This window comes from Camelus bactrianus, chromosome 17 (genome assembly GCF_048773025.1).
Source record: "Camelus bactrianus isolate YW-2024 breed Bactrian camel chromosome 17, ASM4877302v1, whole genome shotgun sequence".
In the NCBI taxonomy this organism is placed as follows: domain Eukaryota; kingdom Metazoa; phylum Chordata; class Mammalia; order Artiodactyla; family Camelidae; genus Camelus; species Camelus bactrianus.
Window position 1 is genome coordinate 16,817,471 of NC_133555.1, and position 16,935 is coordinate 16,834,405.

Here is a 16,935-nt window from a genome sequence, read left to right on the forward strand (position 1 = left end):
TCCTACATGCTTGATCTTGGTCATTACTGCCAGGGGATAGAAGTTGTATTGTATTCTATTTTTTTCTCTTTGATTGCTCATATTCTTGGTTTCCAGGTCATATTAATTCTGTCTTCGAAACTTCTACAAAACCAGCGTTTCTTTTTCATCCTCCCTGTTCCTGTGTTAGGTGAGGTCCCCACCACCTGTTGGTAGGACTATTGCAGTAGGCTCTTCCTTGTACTTCTTCATTCTAGCTTAACCACAATCACCGTTCTTTGTCATCATCTCTGTTGGTTTTCAGCCCTGGCTACACTTCAGTCACTTTGGGATTTTAAGACTTACTGATGTCAAGGTCCCATGCCCAGAAATGGATTTAATTCAGTTAGGGTAAGGGCTCTGGAATCCGCATTTTCAGAAGCTTTCCAGAAGAGTTCTCATGTGCGTATCCAAAGCTGACAACCACCTCATGGTTAGTTTTCTGTAAAGCACAACTGATAGGTTAGTCTTCCTGAATTAAGTCCTGACTCTTACTTTGGCTTGTGAGGCTTTCCGAGTTGGATCCTAATCGCTCTTCCAAGCCCACCCATCTTTGCCCATTGCTTCCTCATGAACTTATATGCCAGACACCAAAAATAACTTACCTCTCCTTCCTAGAACTCAGAATACCTCTTGACAGTTCTGTGCCTTTGCACTTGGGGTTCACTCCACTTGGCTTCTCCTTTCTGCCCCAGAAAAATGAAACCTACTAATCCTTCAAGAATATCACCTCCATTATAAAATCTTTGCTGCTACCAAATTATCACTTATCAGAGTGTGTTAAAAATTACCTATATACTTAACTGTCTCACCCTATAGACCAGAGCTGTTAGATGAAACTTTCTGCAGTGATGAAAGTGAATGGCTATCAAGTATGGTAGCCAGACCACAATTGGCAGCTGCACGTAGCTCTGGAAATGTGACTAGTGCAGTGAGGCTCTGGAAATGTGACTAGTGCATTGAGGACCTGGATTTGTGGTTTCCACTTAATTTAAATTAAAATATCCACATGTGACTAAGGACTACTGTGTTGGACAGCACAGATCTTAACTGCTTAACTGTGAGCCCCTTGAGGGCAGGGGCCAAGTTTTATTCTTCTTAAATTCCAGGGGGCACAGAGTGGTGTTCACCAGCATTTGCTAAGTGACTAAATGATGTTGGGGTTGTATCCGAAGTCACTGTCTTCTCTGGTTCACACACCTTGACTCTCATATACACAGATAAAAATAAATATGAAAATAAAAAATAAAAGTCCTATCTGTGAGCATAGCACATTCAGTCACATTTGACTCTCACAGGCATCTCATGAACCCATTTTCCAGATGGAGACATTGAGGATTGGAGAAGTTAAATGACTCAGCCAAGTCATAATTATGAAAAATAAGATCTGGTTACATCTGCCAATTACCTTTGATTACTTTATAAACAACACACTTTTTTCTTTTCTTTTTTTTTTTACATCTACCTTTCTTTTCTTATTCCTCCCTCCCTCCCTTCTTTTATATTTTTTTCTTCCAGATTTATTGAGATATAATTGACATACAGCACTATGTAAGTTTAAGATGTACAGGATAATGATTTGACTTACATACATCGTGAGTTGATTATCACAATAAGTTTAGGAAACACCCATCACCTCATGTAGATAAAAAATTAAAGAAATACGAACAAACTTCTTTTCTTGTGATGAGAACTCTTAGGATTCACTCTTTAAACAACTTTCATATATACTATTAGCAGTGTTTAATTATCTTTATCATGTTGTGCATTACATCCCTAGTACTTATTTATCTTATAACTGAAGTTTGAACCTTTGGATTACCTTCATCCAATTCCCCCTCCCCGACCCTACACACTTTTCTCTGATATTTTTAGTTCTGGGTCTCTGAAAATATTGACCCCAGAGAGAATATTCCATGGCATTATTTGTTGTTAGCAGCCCATCTGGTCTTTTCACATTTCCAGGGGTTGGCTTTTATTCTTTCATCACTTTAGTGATGCCATTTCTTGAGTATGAAGCCGCTGTTGGGTGGTAATAGATTTCTTGTTTTAATACCGTTACCAAATCTGCCAAAGATGAGAGTTCAGAGCCACGATGGCTCTCTCTTTTACACTGTTTTGAAGACTGACTGCAAAGATTGAGTTGCTGGAGGTGGGATGTGTGATGATATTATTAAAGTTGAAGTTTAGCAGACCACAGGTTCTGGAGAGGGAATGGCATTAAGGGTCATCTAAGACCTTAATGTAAAATTGTCTTATAACCTGAAAGCTTTTTCTGTGTGCGGAGTCTAAGTTAGAGCACTGTTAGTAGGGGGAGGGTAATTGCATTTTTGGTGGATAGTGAATCTCAATTCTTATTTATAAGAAGTCTATTTGATTAAGTTCTTAGAGCTTCCTTGCTCGTTCTGTTTCCTTTGTGGTATCATGAACAGTAAGGTGATTTTACTTCAAGGGGACATAAGATTTTTTGTCCAAATTGTGTCTCAGTCATTCACATAGTTGTCAGCTGTGATAACACTTTTTATGTCCTCAGAGTTGTGAACAAATACAATGCAGATTCGGTACATTGACTTTACCTTGTTGAACAATTTTAGTGGGGCGAGGAATTAAGAAGGGGAAGAGTCGGTCTTATGACGGAGCTCAAGAATTGTTGTCATTGACTTTGTTTCTAGAATTCATCAACTTTATTCATTCAAGGAGAGATATTCATTATATACCTGAAACTAATGTAATGTATGTTGATTATGCTTCAATAAAAATTTTTTTTAAAAGATACATAAAGTGCTTTTAGTAGAATGAGCATCCAGGTTACCAGGAGAAACTATTGACTAGGCAAAGCAGTATAATAAAATGAAATTATTGCTCTATTAGGACAAGCACTCTGTACAAATGGAACCAATAACCGGGGCATGGATCTAAAGAGATTAGAATGCTTCTTGTAAGAAATGCTTCTTACATTTATTTGTGCCTGAGTTGTGGGGGACAGGTAAGATCTCTCTAGGAGAAGATGGGCAAGGTGATCAGTGGTCTGTGTGAAGTCTTGGAGGTGGAAGCGGGCAGTGCAGGGTGTGCATTATTATGTATTAGCATAGTATCTGTTGATGGTAGAATGGAAGTCAGGGAGCAGCAGGAGGTGCGGCCAGAAGACCAGGCCGGGCCAGCATCAAAAAGAGCCTTCTGAGTACCTTTGCGCATCTCACCTTGACTCTGGCCTGTAGGAAGCTAAGAATTTTTTGAGCAGGGGTAGGACATGCATATGGAAAGCCTGTGACTTTAAGCATCGACATCAACTTTGTGATGCATCCCAGTGTCAAAAATACTAAGATGAGAATGGGAGAAGCCATCCGGGAGTTGAAAAAAATGTGAAAACTTGAGTTTTACAAGATGAGTTTGAATTCCGTACAGATAGGTTTGAGGAGAACAAGTACAAAGGCAGCAAAAAGCCCCGGGAAGGCTCAGACAGGAGCTGATACGAGGCTCTCTTGTGTGGGCTGCTGAGTTTCGATAGGGATGAAGAAGAGGAAAAAAATAGAATAGAATGAATTTGATTGTTGAATGTGGTGAGGGAGGCATCAAAGCAGCCTCCAAAATGTTTGGCCTCATTTGCGGGTTGGATGGTGGTCACGTTCATGGAGGGAAGGATGATGGGAGGAGAACTGGTAAGGCACTGAAGATGCTGGCGGATCATGGACCGCCTGTGTTCCAGGGTGAACACTCGGAGAGGAGAAGGATTTGAAGAGGGAGGGTCAGCAGATGGAGTCAATGGACCAAATCAGAGGAGACTTAAAACCCAGTAACCTTGGCAACAGAGCCGTGGTGAGGGCCAAGGGAGGCGTGCTAGGTGAATACTTGGAGCCCAGGAATGTACACATTACTTCCTAGAAATGTGTGGAAGTAAAAGAGAGAAGGGGTCATGGGACTGAGAGGCGAATTTCCTGATGTCATTTGGTTGGCCCCTTCCCTTCTCCATACCTCAGTCTCCTTGTTGGGAGAAAGAGTGGTACTCAGGCATGGTACCAGGTCTCCCTAGAAACTTTTACTTAAACCTAACTTAAAACTTTTAAGTTTCAGAACTTGAGATGCCTCTCTAACTGGCAGTTCACTGGCAGCCAGTTGGAGGCTGTGGGGAGGTCAGGAGAGCGGGCAGGTGGAGGTGCCGCAGGCTGGGTTGCCCGTGACAGCAGCCTTCAAGGGGTAGACCCACAGACAAAAATAACAGCCTTGTCATGGTGGTCTGGGGCTTTTGGTGTAAATAGAGTTAGCCCCATGGGTGTAAAAAGCTCTGAGGCCACTGTGGGTAAAAGGCACGCAATGGTTATTGAACATGTGTGTGTGTCTGACAGAGATTTCCATCAAAATGGGAAGGCAGAACAAGTTGTGGTGCCACAGTGGTCAAGTGGTTTTCTAGAAAATTCATTTAATGGCCATCTCATGGCCCCCAGTACAACCATAAGAAATCCAGTCACTTTAAAAGGTTTCTGCCCTCTTTTTGGAGACCAAGTAACTCTAGCCTTTTTATGAATGTCCTCCTCACCCCTCAGTTTGTGTGTGCTTTCCTAATGGGTCACATCTTTACACCCAGGAACCATGTTAATTTATAGTGTGTGTTGGTATTCTAAGTGAAAAATGGGACAGTAATACGACTTCTCTTTGTTTTAGTCTGAAGAGGTTTTTACTACTGGGTTCTTGACATCTTCCACCTTAGTTTATCTTTAATTTATCTTTAACTGGAACCATTTTGTCCATTAGCTCTATTCTAATTACCTCTCAAAATGGTCAGATTTACAGGCAACGCATGACAGAGAAAATGCAAAAAAAAAGAAAAAAAAAAAGTCAGCCGGCCTCTCCTGACATTCAACAGCCCACGTCTAAATAGTGGAAAAGTTTATTTGCTTTTTCTGAGGATGTGCTAAGTGATTTTGCAGTTTGAGTGGTGTGGCCTTCTAGCACTTTAGGTCTGCTTTTATTAAATAAATTTGTTCTCTAACTCAAGTGTTAAGTGTGTATTATGAAACCTCAAAGCCAATTTCGGTGATTGCAATGTGCAAATATTTTTTAAATTATGTAATTAAATAGGACTTGGCCTGCAAGGTCCACCGAAGTAATTTATTAATTGAATAGTCTGATTTGATTGTATGTTATTTTCGTTGATTCAGGGAAGGGCCTGCATCTCTTGCAGAGACAGGAGCCTCTCATGTGCCTGTCAGTGGAGGTGCAGAGGTCTCTCCAAGAAATCTTTAGCACCCAATTAAATATTAACCAAGAAGAGGGGACTTATTCCTTTTGTCCCTGAAACTCTATTTTGATGTCTGAGGTCTGGTGATTTTAAAGGAAAAAGAAAAACAAAATCCTGCAGGGTAAAATTATTTTATCATTCCCTTGGTTTATCACAACATTATTTTAAAGTGCATCGCTCTTTCCCTCTTAATTGTGCCTGTGTACAGCGTTGTGTAAAGTAAGTACATAAAAAGAGAGAAGCCCCTTGAATTCAGTGAGCTTCATCCAGCTAAGGCTACAGCCATGCCGTATCTGTTTCCTTAAAATGTTATTTTAAAGGTATTGTGGTTTTAGAGCAGCAGCTGTGACTGAAAAGTATGTAAACTAAGCTGTTCTTGCTCATATCATTTTTATATTCTTATGTCAGACCAGAAGGCTGCTTTAAATTTATTTTTCATTGTGTATTAGTTCTAGAGTCCTGTTTTTTTTTTTCCCTTTCTTTTTCCCCTTCCTTGGGAACATATGTTCTTTGGGACTTGTGATACTCAAGTGCTTAAGAAAATAACAACTGGCGGGGGGGGGGAGGAAGATACCAAAATCATTTTTTATTTGAATACTGTACTTGGGAGAAGATTAATTTAAGAAATTAACTCTCACAAGGTAGAACTAGGGGGCCTAGCATATGGGCTTTAGGAAATGAAGGAGTTCGGGCATACTGTACAAAGTCATGTGAAAGGCAGTCACTTTTAGAAGCCCAAATTGCTTTCCCAAAAGGAAAATATTTTTTTGTTGCTATTAAATATAGTTTATATTGCTACTTCAGAACTTTTTTTTCCAGTGGGGCCATTTACTTACATTCTTAGTTAATATTTCTATATAGAAACGTCTTTGTCTCCGGAGCTCGCCTTTGCGAATTCCCGTTTAATATGCGGTTGTGGATAAGTATTTATTCATACCATGTGGTACCCCACACCTGATCAAGTGACAGCATGGCGTCATGGCAGCCAGCAAAATGTGGGAGTGACTTTTGGGTAACGGTTGCAAAGACAGTACGGAGGGTTGAAGGAAACAACAATAAATGGGAATTTTTTTGCTTTCCTGTATATTTCAGTGCGTATAACGCCTCAGCTCTGCTGTGGAAATTTGGAACATTGGGTAGAGAAATATTCCTTTTCCTGAAGAGTTGTAAAAGCAGACCAGAAAGTACGAGCTCTTAGAAATTGCCATGGTAAATATAATTTGATTACACGTGTTCATAATTTCCCTCAGAGCTCAGGATGTCGCTTTGAGAGCCATTTCACCGTGATATATTTCTTTCCAGGTTTTGAGAACAAATTGAGCCCTAAGTATTTCCCCCAAGACTTCACTGATTTGCCTTGTGACTATGGGCCTACATCAGGGTGCCCCAAGTAGGGGAGGAAAGGTGGGTCCCTCGTGGGTCTGTTGTTCTGCTGGTCGCAGCCCTTCTGGGCCCTGGGTAGTGGCTTCCTCCATACATAAGCTGGTCCTGGTGGTCACTGTGTCGTCATAGCCTTGGAAAAGATCCTCTCAGCGCATCTGGGCTGATGGTCACTAAGGCTAACTAACAGGAACAGCACACGCATTGGCTGTCCGAGATGGACACCGGGCTTAGCACTGGAGCAGGGTGCTGGGGGCTCCCTTCTGTGCTTCAGAGGATCCTGGAAGGTTCAGTGGAGTGGCTGGAGGGGAGGGATTTGGATAACTCAATGGCCAAGGCTATTTCCCAACCACTGTACAAGTATTTCAGTGTATTAACAACTCCTTCAGGCGACCACTGTGTACCAGTGCACATCACCCCCAAGTACCACTCTTTTTCCCAACAAGGAGACTGAGGCATGGAGAAGGGAAGGGACCTACCAGATTCTAGCAGAATTACTGGTGGGTCCAGAAGGAGAAACAGCCTCTATTGCCATGTAGTGAGATGTTCTTTCTACTTCACTTTGCCCCTTTATTGAAGATGTGGGAAAATCTCCTTTTCCACTTACTTCAAGCCAGAGTTGATTAAAAGGAATTTTCTTAGGCATAAAAACTGAGAAGAAAAAAAACCCAGATGCCTGGAGCACTAAGGTGAATGACTTTCTGGGAGAAAGTGAACTTGGGTAGATTCTAGTTCAGATGCAACAGACCAGCACTGTTGACGGGACATTTGTGATTCCTGCGTCCGTTCTCTGGCATCCTCGCTGTTCACAGGACCCTGCTCTGACACCCCGTTTGGTGGGAGTCCGAGGCCCCCGTCCCTGCTGTCATCCGCACCACCTGCGTGGTCTCTGTCACATGCTACTTCTGCTCCCTAGGAGGGAGGACCCCGACTAGACCACCCCCCCATCCCGGGTACCCTTCACCTCTAAAATGTGTTCGTTCTCTTCACTTACTTGCTATTTTTCCCATCTGAGCGTTATTCCCTCCACTGAAAAGTCTAGACCACACAGTTGGTGAAGAAGAAATCTGAATTTTGGCCCTGAAGACACAGAACATCCTGTTTGATTCCTAGTCTGTTTTGGGGGGAACATCCTTGTCTCTGGTCGTTGGTAAAACTTTGTCAAGGAATTTGTGGTAAAACAAATCTACCACTTCGTGTTCTACCGGTGTTTTTGCATCATCATCATCATCCTGTCTGTCACTGATAAAACTCCGTGGTAGGACTGGGTGGTGGTCCTCAGGCCTTTCCCCACCCCAGTGAAGAAGCTCTTGAAAGCTTGTGCGGCAGGAAAAGTGCCTTAACCATTAAATAAAAGCCTGGTTCGTATAAAGAGACTTGTTTCTATATGGAAAATATGAGCCTTTTTTTTTTTTTCACATGGACCAGGTGTGGATTAGTTCACTGAACCTTTCACCCAGCCATATTCCCACTTGTAATTCTTCTGAGGCATAGTTCAGCCAAGTCAAAGAAACATGTTATTAAAGGTGAGCTGAAAGGCATTTAAAAAATAAACAAACTGTTTTAAGATCCTAAATCAGTAACAGAATCTATATGCACAGACTTGAAAAGTACAAGAAAATGTGTTTCAATACCTTTGGGTTCGAGGCCAGATTCTTCTGCCTTCTTTGAACATCACCCCAAAGTCCTTTCTGGTCGTTGGCAGGACGAGCAGCTCACACTCGGGTTGCAGCTCTCCTGTAGCTAATGGTTTACCCTTCACTGAGGTAGGTGAGACCCCAATCTTAAATCTTGGATTCTCCAGCTAATATTGAGGGGGAAGAGTAAGTACTTTGATTTTATTTTAGCACTGCATTAAGTTTAAAGTCTGATGTATGTTCTCTGCTTTTTTCTAGCCTGTAGCATGGCACAGAACCAGACATTATTAACAACTTGTAGAGATGGCAGAAATGAGGCGTAGGACGTTTTCGATTTACTTAAGTTACATTATCCCTGGTTATAATAACAGCAGCTCTCATATCTTTATCACTCACTCTGTGCCAGGCACTTTTCTAAGCACTTTTTAATGTTAATGCATTTATTCCTCAAAAGCACATTATGTGCTATAATTCAGCCCATTTTATGGATGAGCACGCTGAGGGACAGAGAACTTCAGGACCTTGCCTGGGTTCCCCGGGCCAGTAAGCAGCTGAGTTTTGAACTCAGGGACTTGAATCTGTGCTTGGAAGGTCTGAACCATCATAGACTCACCTCTACTGTGCAGTGCTGTTTTATATAATTGTGAGTTTTAACTGAGGCCATCCAAGGAAGTGTTGAGAAAAAAAGATACTCATTTTATACTCCCTGGGCCTTGCCACACTCTCCCCACCACCACCCAACCCTGCCATCGACATTTTTCTGTAATTAAGAAAAAATTTTTTTTCTGTTCTCTTTTGGTTGTTTTTCCATTATAGCCTCTTCTTAGCCAAGGACTGGATATCATTTGCATCCTGGTGTGCTGCTTCTCCCTTGATTATCTTAAACTTTGATTGTGACTGTGGGGTTGTGGAAAGACATTCTCCCACTTTTAAAGTAATTCCAAAAATCAGGAACAAAGGAGAGGAGGTCATCTAGGGTTTTTTTTAAAAAAAAACCTTCCTGGCCCACCTTTTCACACGGTGGAAGAGCCAGAGTGGACACAGCGCCCCTTTCAGGAACTTACACTGAGCTGGTAAGAATCACCCCCACCCCTGCTGCTTTACATGACAGAAGAGGGAGCAACAGCTTTACCTAGTGCACTTTTGAGTAGCTTTGCTTCGTTGAAGACCATATGCTGAGCTTGTCAAAGTCATCTGCCTGTTTCAGCCATTCTTGTTTTAGGAACGTTAACTTGCTGTATTGGGGAAGCAGCCTCACGTGCAAACAGCCATGCCAGGCTTCTACCAAACCAAATGTCCTTCCTCCTTTGTCAAGTTTGGGGGCATTCGGGGGAGCTTTATTGTCATAAGGATGAAAGGTTCCCTGGTATCAGTACTAACATCCCTTTAGCATCCCGTATGAATCAGAAACCTCTCCAGCTAAGGAGCCGCCGAGGGAGTGAGCCCCAAAGAGTTCTAACTTATACTGGCATTTCTAAGTGTGTTTCTAGTGGGAGCTAGAGAGGCGGTGAGCTTTGGGAAAGCCTAGAGATGGGTCAAAGTTGAGTATAACAGGGAGCTGGGATCTTCAAATGTCTGAGATTTCAGGAAGAGAGGCATGGGAAAGGATATGGGATGAAAAGGAGCCAGGAAAAGTTGCCTCATCATTTGGCATTTCTCTGGTGGCTGAAAGGTAAGTTTCTACTTTTGGGTCACTTGCAAGCCCTGTGGGTACACAGCTGCCAAGTTTTGCAGTCTAAGGACCAATAAAGTCGGGGTATGGGTAATACTGGGAGAGGGTGATTTTCAGGGAGAGATTGCTGGGAGGTCTTCTAATCTCAAGTGACGATGTGAGTGGGTTCATCCTTGAGTGCCTTTCTCCCTGGGTCAACACGCCCACTGTAAAATTTAACTGTGTGGCCACTTTGAGGGTCTTTTCGAAGTGCAACCTGAGAGTTCGCCAGCGTACATGTAACAGTAGGAATAGAGGAGATGGAATGAGATGTGGGCTTGTTTGGATTCAATTTACATGCTGATTAGTGGTGTTCATTCCATATGTATTTATTGAACACCTACTGTGTGTAGCTATTACTGTTGTCTACAGAGAGACAGCACGTAAGACAGATGAAGTCCTTGCCTTCATTGAGTTTATATTCTGATATTTTGTCCCAAGCTGAAATGCACACACACAGTCAGGATTAATCTGACTGGTTTTATCTGAGGCCCAAACTTTCCCGGAAAAACCAAACAAAATGTTTCACCGCAGATTGGAGCCGCCGGGAGCCAGATGTGGCCATGGGAAGAATATCTTCGAGAGCCTGTCATCTGGCTCCAGCTGTGCTAACCTAGGCCTGGTAGGCAGCCACGGGTTGTGTCTGCCAACTGGTGGCCAGACACGACGGCAGGTTTAAACAATTAGCAGAATCCCTCACCCGGTGGTGGCTGGATTCGCTGTGTGTGTCCTAAGATTACCGCGGCTAGCCGGACCAGGAGCCTCTGTGGTCCCCGGGCAGAAACACCCGCAGGGGAGTCAAAAAATCAGCCCCTTGAGAAAATAGCTGAGGCCTTCTTATCCTGGAACGTGGAGAGGGGTGCAGGGGAAAAACCATTGTCAGCAAGAAAACAGAAATAAACCAGACGTGGCCCCTGCTGTGCAAGTCTCGATTCCAACCAAGAGTACTTGCCTGGCCCTGCAGAAGAGCAGGGAGAAGCGTTGCCTGTGGGGCTCTCTCTTTCCCAGTTATTGTTGTTTTCAATTACGGCCTCTTTGTGAGAATCATTTATGATGACCTGTATTGATTTTACCCAGAGATTTCCATTAAAAGCCTTTTTTTTTAAATTGAAGTATAGTCCGTTTACCATGTTGTGTTAATTTCTGGTGTACAGTGTAGTCATTAAAAGTCTTAATTCCCACCTTTGAAAGCAATTGGATACCTACTGAGGTGCCACAGCTTTTCAAATATCTATTATATCTGCCTGCCCAAATAAGTATATACATAAATACAATGCTTCCACCTACCTGGTCTGGAAGATTTGTTGTAAGATGTAGAGTTCTGGGTTTATTGGAGCAGGCAGTCTTGGCCCTAAAAACGGGGATGTCATGATTTTGATCACCCATCGCCCAGTGAGTTCCTGATACCACAGTGGTTGCTCAGTAAATGTAGAATGAACCTAATTAAAAAAAAAAAAAAAAATCCCAGTGGGCCTGCTGACTTTCAAGGGCAGTGATTAAAAATGAGTACAGTTATTTCAAATAATAAATGAGGGGAAACAACCTACCATTTAGAGCAGAAAAAAAAAAAAGTAAAGGTTCTATTGGAATAATTTTAGGATTCTTTTTTCAGCTGTCCTCATCTAGTGTCTGATTATCTCAGAAAACACAAGATAGTGGAGATTAAGGTTTTGAAGGGAGATTCTTTTGAGCCTAAACAGATATCTCCATGTGGGGACATCTTTATCACAGTGGAGTTGTAGTGCTTTTTCAAAGAAGCCCTACTCTGAATAAGACATAATGACAATGGAATTGTTCAAGTGGGGAGAAATTTTTTAAGATACTAGTTTATGTGTAAAAAAAAAAAAAAAATCAACTTTTGCATTCTTAAGTGCATTGTGTAAATTTGCCGTGCAGGAAACATAAGTGAAGCCATTTGGTTTTGTGGCATTGGTGTGGGCTGGCTAAGGGGGTGGGGGATAAAGTTGAGGCATTGATATAGTATGAGGAGAGACAGATGGTTGCATTACACATCTTTTGTGTTCTTGTTTGCTTCTCAAAGCAGTTGCAGAATTTGGCCCTTGGCAATATTTTCTTCGTGCTTGTATGTTCTGCTACGAATTTACTTTTGTCAGAGTACTTTGAAAGAAAAGCCTTGCTCTGAAAAAAAAATTTTTTTTCTTTGCTTATGTTATAAACTTGTGAAATCAACAGTTGTGTTCATAAAAATATTTTTTAAATGTTAAGTATGTTAGTAAATAGCAGGGAGATCAGGTTTTCTTTTTTCAACCATGTTTTATTTCAGTTCAGAGGAAGATTTGTGCAAAATTATGTACATGGAATTGATGGTGGATGGAGAGATGGGGACAGATACACTGTTCTTCCAGGAGTAACGAGGCTTAATCTGACGAGAGATTTTAACTTTTCTTTTTTTGTATTTTAGCAGTTAATTAGGTTGTGGTTTACCTGTTGTGTTTTATCTACAAGTCAGACTTGGTGATATTTAAGTGGAAATGCTCTTGGGTTTGTTGGTGGGTTTTGTCTGTGTGGTTGGCATTTATTAGAACTGTTTATCACACCATCGTTGAAATTTATATTTATTTCCTACTAAAAGCAAATTATATTTTGCAGTCACCAGTGGCAAGGGGTATGTAGGATGTTCTCACTGCATGTAAGAGATGATATTTTATCACTGAATGCTTTTAATAAGGAATTGCTTTGGAGCTCCCCCCCTCCATATGAAGCATGGTGGAATGCTTCAGAATAATTTAATGTCCTTTTCACAGTTCCAGTTTCTCTCTCTCTCTCTTTTTTTCCCCTCTGCTCAAATGAAAGAAGAGCACAAAAATCCTTGGGCGACAGTTTATTCTTCTCTTGTGCACAGATTTCCAGTTTTAGTTGGAACCTGCAGTCCCTGATGAGAAAACAGGAAGCTTAGAGTCCTAACCTTTATTGAAATCTCAGCCTGGTTTAGTCACAAGTCTGAGGTAACTCCTTCCAATAATGAAGCCATTGTATGCATCATATCTGATCCGCTCTTGAAATGTTTTAGTAAGTCTATCTTACAACATTATAAGAAGATAATCAGCAGCCTTAGAAGGTCCCCATCTGGACTGTAGAGTTCTCTTACTGAAAGATGTTTTGCCTTTTTGAGATAGCTCTCGCGTTTCATCATCTGTTCTGCTGAGATGAAGTGCATATGAAAAGTCAGTGACTCTCAATCCATCTGTTGTTATTATTTTCCACTGATAATTGGCTTGAACAATGAAATGTCTGTGTCTGCAGCCTTTGAAACTGTACACCCTGTTTATTTTCTGGAGGTCTCACTGCAACTCCTCCCCACCCCACTCCCCTCATCTTCCCCCCTGCATGCTCTCTCAGGCTTACAGCGAGTGGCGCTTGTGTGAGGATGACATCTTTGACTCTGTGCATCAGTATATGTCACTCAGCATCTAAGGCTCGCATACGGATTTTTGTCACAATCCCTGTGTCTTGTGCAGGTTGCTCTGGGATCCAGCACTCTGGCAGCAAAGGAGCTTAGCTAGGCCACAGTGCATGACTCCCTTACCTGGATTGTCGTCTTTATTTCACTGTCCTCATTAAAATATTAATTTTGAGGACAGTATCTAATACCTATGGAATTAGATACTACCTATAATTGTATAATATATTCAGTTGCATCCAGGTTTGCACGATACAGAGCATGAATATTGGATTCCACTAACAGCATTTCCATTAGCTTGCTCAACCAGTATGAGATATAGATGAGCTGGGAAGCAGAACTACCCGCCAGAACTGCCAAAACAGTCATTAGAAGCTCCATTGGGATGGACCAAGGCTTTTTTCACAGTGATATACTGATTAAATTTTGTTCTATGGTTTATTTGCATCAAGGTTATCTCACTCTATAGAAGTGGGTTAGCTAACACCTGATCAGGAAGGTCACTGCAAGACAAAAGAATGAACAGAATAGGCATCTTTAGTGTCTTTGGGAACCCCTCTTAAAGAACCTGTATTATTTTGTTGTAAATTTTTAAATTTTCTCTTTTCTCCATGTTAGGCCATAATGTATGTTTAGGATGGGCTTTTTTTGTTTGTGAAACATTTTTTTTTCAACTTTTCAGCAATATTCTTTTGCTTTGGGGGTAGAATGATATAGCCAGGAAACAGTGTGGTGGTAATAAAATAAAACTTGCTTTGGAAATAGAAAGCCACCTTATTTCCCTTGGCTGGTGTAATTGTGGTACGTCCTCTGAGGCTGTGAAGGATCTGTGATCTACCCTTTTTCAGTCCAAGTACAAATGTAGACACATCTTACTGAATAGCAGTGCTGGGTTTGTCCCCAAAGTACTATGTGGTGTGAAAAGGAAGTAGGCGAACATAATCTTATTTATGTTTCAATCGAAATCACTTAATTCTGCCAAAGTTATTAAAAAATAATTAAGTTACTAAGACCAACACGTAGCTGGCACATATAATAAGAGGTTAGAGGTGAGCGTGAGTTGACTCCATGAGCTGGGAACATGCAGCAGTGAATTCCCCGCGCCTGCGTTTTTCCTCTTGCTTAAATTCTTCGGTTCTAAGGACAGATTATGTTGAGGTATGGCATATTTTCTGCCAAAATGGAGAAAATTGTTGACTGTAATTACGTTATTTAATTGAAATTATAAGTGGCTGAGGCCACTCAGTTAAAAGCATTCTTTGTAATATATGGTTAATGTTTTTAAATGAGTGGTCAGGGATTGATGACATTTGAAAGGCAGGCATTTGGGATGTATTTTTGGAAGACTCAAATTACTTTTCTTAAATCATTAGTGAACTGAGGAGTGGAAAGTGACACTTTTTTTAATTTATTTTCTTTGGTTAGATATGCATGAATATTATGTGAGTATATGTACACATGTATATGCATGTACATATATGTGTGTGTATATATTTTATATATGTAAATTTTATGCATATGTGAAACACATCTTTTTGTAGGTACAGACTCAGAAGGATCAGTTTATAATGTGGCAAAGCAGAGAAACAAAAGATACATTTCTGACCTTAAATTGTGGCCAAAAAATTGTGGTTGTTTAAAACTCTCATTGAATATTAGAGGTCTAAATGCAAGCTCCAGTAAAAAGTCCGCTGATGGGTCTTACGCCAAGTTCTTTTTGGAGTAGCTAAAGATACAACAATAGCGTTTATATTCCTCCCCCCTCCTCCCCAGACTTCCCCCCTTCCCAGGAGTGAGTTCTTAATTACTAATGAATGCAATTCATTTTAATTGTTATTATAGCAACACAGCATTTAACTGTCTCCTGTTTAGTCCTTGTCCCCTGGAACAGGCAGTGTCTCCTGTCAGAGAGAGGACAGGTAGAAGGCACAGCGGGCGTCTGATTGAGCCAGTTATTCATTTGCTGAGTGTTTGTGTTTATGCAAAGGGGCCTCTTCCTGCATATTTAATCTAGAGTAAGGCAGTGGCTTTTGTTGTGTTTAGCCCACATACCTTCAGTCCTCCCTCACACTGCCGCCAGCCCGGGAGCCCTGAGAGCCCGCAGGCTTCCAAGCGCCCGTAGTTTCTCCCTTACAAACTCTCAACTTTCTTCCATTGTGTGAAAATTGCCTCTGCCGGCCCCAAAGCTTTCCTTCCTCACCATGAATCGGTAAGTGTGTGCGAAACCAAGGCTGTTACTTTTGTTTCATTTTACAAATGTTGAGAGGCTACTTTGTTGCTCTTCTGATCCTGGTTCCTGGGGCCATTGTCAGTTGCCGGCTGCCTTGAAATGGACAAGTACAGGTGCCTCTCAGGAAATGTGGCTGAATTTTCGACTGGCAGAGAGAGGCTCTTGGGAACTGGGGGGAAGAAAACAGAGAGAGAGAGAGGGAGACGGAGAGAGAGAGAGAGAGAAAAAACAGCTTTATTATTCTTTGTCCTAACAAATCCTGTTTTGTAACTATCTTGGAGATAATGCTGCCATTGTTTGCTAAAAGCCTTCAAACAGTGTTGCGAGACCGAACTGTAAGAAAGCAGTGAAACTCTGCTGCTGTATTGTCTATCCCCGGGCCAGGGTCCTCCCCGAAGGTCTGTGCCGGAATAGGAAGGGTTTTCTTCAGTGGAAATCGAATCGTCTCTTCATTGATATTAATAGCACACTAGAGATGTTGGCCATGATGCTCAGAGAGGCGGTCGGGAGGGAAGGAAATCTGATCTTGCTGGGGGGAAGATGACAGCCTCTTGGCCCCACAGTGGAGGAGACATCCATCCAGGCTTAGCCAGCATAATGGCATCCTGGCTTAACTGTTTGCTCTAGGAATTTTAATCTTGAGCTGTTTGTTTTACTATCTGGGGTCTTGCTATTTTTTGCTCCTGTCACTGTCTGTAGAAAGCACCACATTCAGAGTCTAGTCCAGTCTTTTTAAAAAGTGAATTAAAAGAAGACTTAGAGAAATTGATGCACTGTGCACTTTGATTATTCTGGGGTGTGATGTTAGAAATCACGTTATAATTTCAAAAATGAATTGCTACCATTGGAAAGGATGAGCTAACCAAGGAAGATAGGTCCTGTGTAAAAATATTTCAGGGACTAGGAATTGTGTCCAGAGTCTGAAAGGAGTTTTCATTACCAGTTAACTGTTGCCTCTGTTTGAGTAACTCTTTTCAACAGAAGAGTGTGCTGTTCCCCCGCAGGTTGGAAACTGTGAGAATTTAAATAAAATTTCATCAACCTTATTAAAATATGTAGGGACTTGGGTCTTCTTAGGTACAAATCAGTCTAGAGACTTGAAGCATTTATTAACAGTGAGGCTGCTGAAGGTTTTTAATAATAAAATTACAAATACCCTATCTCATTGTAAGTATATGACTTTTATACTGGGTTTTTAAGAGGAAAAATACCTTTTTTTTTTTTTTTTTTGGTGAGGAAAAGTAACTCTGTCAGAGCACCTTCTGTGATTAGCGCTATTGTATTCTTAAATTTTGATTGATA

The 16,935-nt window shown here is 41.5% G+C and overlaps 1 protein-coding gene across 8 annotated transcripts in view; it reads left to right on the top strand.

The window, feature by feature from the left end:
- FOXP1 (forkhead box P1) overlaps positions 1-16,935 on the top strand; it is a 549,916-nt gene that overhangs the window by 211,455 nt on the left and 321,526 nt on the right. Inside the window, exon 1 of one of the 8 annotated variants that reach the window (XM_074344462.1) lies at positions 15,547-15,612. The exons of the other annotated variants lie outside the window; for them this stretch is intronic. The gene's annotated coding sequence lies outside the window, so the exon portion shown is untranslated. Of the gene's footprint in view, positions 1-15,546; positions 15,613-16,935 lie in introns of those variants that run through there. 8 annotated transcript variants of the gene reach the window in all.